General features: G+C 40.2%; 1 pseudogene; it reads left to right on the forward strand.

Moving 5' to 3' along the window:
• Positions 1 to 6: 6 nt before the first annotated feature.
• On the forward strand, positions 7 to 2,908 carry LOC133286614 (uncharacterized; annotated as a pseudogene).
• Positions 2,909 to 3,603: the final 695 nt, after the last annotated feature.

Genomic DNA, 3,603 nt, shown 5'->3' on the forward strand with positions numbered 1-3,603 from the left:
AACATTGTTCCAGTTCCAAAGAAAGATGGGAAAGTTCGAATGTGTGTTGACTATCGAGATTTGAATAGAGCTAGCCCCAAGGACGACTTCCCAATCCCTCATATTGATGTTCTGGTGGATAATACTGCTCAACACTCATTTTTCTCCTTCATGGATGGTTTCTCGGGTTATAATCAGATCAAAATGGCTCCTGAAGACATGGAGAAAACCACATTCATCACGTTATGGGGAACATTTTGCTACAGAGTAATGCCATTTGGTTTAAAAAATGCAGGGGCAACTTATCAAAGAGCAATGGTGACCTTGTTTCATGACATGATGCATAAAGAGATAGAGGTTTATATAGACGACATTATTGCAAAGTCTCAAACAGAAGAGGACCACATAGTCAACCTACAAAAGCTGTTTGAAGTCGGGCAAATTATTGGGGTTCGTGGTTAGTCAAAAAGGGATAGAAGTTGATCCTGACAAGGTCCGAGCAATCATAGATATGCCAGCTCCTCGTACAGAAAAGGAAGTTCGTGGTTTTTTAGGGAGATTAAATTATATTGCCAGGTTCATATTTCAATTAACTGCAACTTGCGAACCAATTTTTAAATTGTTACGCAAGAGTCATACTGTGGTGTGGAATGAAGATTGTCAAAAAGCTTTCGAGAAGATCAAACAGTATCTGCAAGAGCCTCCCATTTTGGTACCTCCTGTGCCGGGAAGACCTCTCATTATGTATCTGACAGTGCTTGATGAATCTATGGGTTGTGTATTGGGGCAGCATGATGAATCTGGTAGAAAAGAGCATGCCATATACTACTTGAGCAAGAAGTTTACCAGTTGTGAAGCAAATTATTCGTTGTTGGAACGGACGTGTTGTGCTATGGCATGGGCTGCTCGTCGCTTGAGGCAGTATATGTTGTATTATACTACTTGGTTAGTGTCAAAGATGGACCCGATCAAGTATATTTTTGAGAAACCGGCTCTTACTGGAAGAATAGCTCGCTGGCAAGTTCTGTTATCAGAATATGATATTGTCTATGTCACTCAAAAGGCAATAAAAGGCAGTGCTCTTGCTGAGTATTTGGCTCAACAGCCCGTGGAAGATTATCAGTCGATGCAGTGTGATTTTCCAGATGAAGATATAATGGTTTTATTTGAAGAAGAAGAAGAGTCTTCACAGCAAGAAGGATGGACTTTATTGTTTGATGGGGCATCTAATGCATTGGGGCATGGAATTGGAGCTATATTAGTTTCCCCTGAAAACCATTTTATTCCAATCACAGCCAGGTTATGCTTTGACTGTACAAATAATGTAGCAGAGTACGAGGCGTGTGCTATGGGAATCCAAGCGGCAATAGAGTCAAAAGCAAAAGTTCTCAAGGTGTATGGAGATTCTGCTCTAGTTATCCATCAGCTAAGAGGAGATTGGGAAACCCGAGATGCCAAATTAGTCCCTTATTATGCTTACATAAGGGAGCTAATTGAGCAATTTGATAAAGTTACATTCCATCACATCCCTCGTGAAGATAATCAGTTGGCTGATGCTTTAGCCACTTTATCTTCAATGTTCAAGATAAGCCATGACAGAGATATGCCACTGGTAAGGATGGAAACTCGTGATCAGCCTGCATATTGTCAAACAGTGGAAGAGGAGCTCGACGGCAAGCCGTGGTATCATGATATCAAATGCTACATTAAGAGCAGAGAATATCCTCCTAGTGCCTCGGAGAATGATAAGAGAACCTTGAGGAGATTGGCAATAAGTTTCTTTTTAAATGAAGATGTACTTTATAAGAAGAATCATGACATGGTGCTTCTCAGATGTGTTGATGTAGCAGAAGCAGAGAAAATTATCAGAGATGTTCATGAAGGTTCTTTTGGGACTCACACAAATGGGCATGCAATGGCGAGGAAAATCTTGAGGGCAGGCTATTATTGGTTGACTATGGAGACTGATTGTTTTAATTATGTGAAGAAGTGCCATAAATGTCAGACGTATGCTGACAACATTCACGCACCGCCAGTGTCTTTGAATGTCTTAACAGCACCTTGGCCATTTTCAATGTGGGGAATGGACGTCATTGGGGTAATTGAACCAAAAGCCTCTAATGGTCATCGTTTCATTCTGGTCGCAATTGATTACTTCACCAAATGGGTTGAGGCTGCCTCTTATGCTAGTGTAACCAGAAGTGTAGTCGTCAAGTTTATTAAGAAAGAGTTGATTTGTCGTTATGGCTTGCCGAACAAGATCATTACTGACAATGCGACTAACCTGAATAACAAGATGATGAAGGAATTATGTGAAAACTTCAAGATACAACATCATAACTCCTCCCCATATCGACCAAAGATGAATGGAGCAGTTGAAGCAGCAAACAAGAACATCAAGAAGATTATTCAAAAGATGGTGATAACATACAGGGACTGGAGTGAAATGCTTCCTTTTGCCTTGCACGGATATCGCACCTCTATTCGTACCTCAACCGGTGCAACCCCATTCTCGTTGGTGTACGGAATGGAAGCAGTGCTTCCTATTGAAGTGGAGATTCCCTCGTTGAGAGTCCTGATGGAGACAGAATTGGAAGAAGCAGAGTGGGTCCAGTCTCGACTTGATCAATTGAATCTTATTGAAGGAAAAAGATTAAATGCTCTTTGTCATGGCCAATTATATCAAAAGAGGATGAAGAAAGCTTATGAGAAGAAAATACGACCTCGGCAATTTCAGGAAGGTGATTTAGTGCTAAAAAAGATTCTTCCCATTCAAAAGGATCACCGAGGAAAGTGGACTCCCAATTATCAAGGGCCCTATGTTGTGAAGAAAGCCTTTTCCGGAGGGGCCCTAATACTCACAATGATGGACGGTGAAGATCTACCACTCCCGGTCAATTCAGATGCAGTCAAGAAGTATTATGCTTAAAAAAAAAAAAAAAAAAAAAAAAAAAAACAAAAAAAAAAAAAAAAAAAAAAGTGCTCGCTAGGTTGAAAACCTGAAAAGGCGACCTAGGCAAAAATTAGAGCGACCTGGTAGGTTGAAAACTCGAAAGAGCAACCTAGGCAGAAGTTAGGGTCTAAAAAGTAAAGTATCACTCTTGATATATCAAGCTAGCATCAAAAGATCTCCCAAACTGGAGCAGATTAGACACTCAAGGCACAAGGGGCTGGGGCAACCGGTATCCATGGAAGTTGATTAGGGCATGTTCAAGATAATAAGCAAGGGAAGCTAGCATTGGTCATTGGAAAGAGCATCACTGGATGAGCCGAAACCCTCTCTTTTACCATTACCTTTTAAATTTCTTTCCTATGACTCATCTGTACTGTACCTTTTTCATATAATGACATTTCTTTTTCTTCACTTCCACTGTTAATTGCATATGCATTTTCTATGATAAGCTTATACTGAAATATGAAATATGTGATATATCATATATGCATTGAGAATTACTATAATTGCTTCAAAGGATCATGGTAAACACGATAAATCTCCCACAAGCAGGGTACGATAGGTAACAGATATCAAGAGTATAGTTCAAAGGACCAGCACCACAGTCTGGGTACACAAAATGAAGCAAGGAACAAGAACACTTTTCAGTTCACTCCTGAGTTAGGAGGTAA

The sequence above is a fragment of the Gastrolobium bilobum genome, unplaced genomic scaffold, assembly GCF_033153095.1.
Source record: "Gastrolobium bilobum isolate Gb01-03AN ecotype WA unplaced genomic scaffold, APGP_CSIRO_Gbil_v1 utg11799, whole genome shotgun sequence".
Lineage (NCBI taxonomy): Eukaryota > Viridiplantae > Streptophyta > Magnoliopsida > Fabales > Fabaceae > Gastrolobium > Gastrolobium bilobum.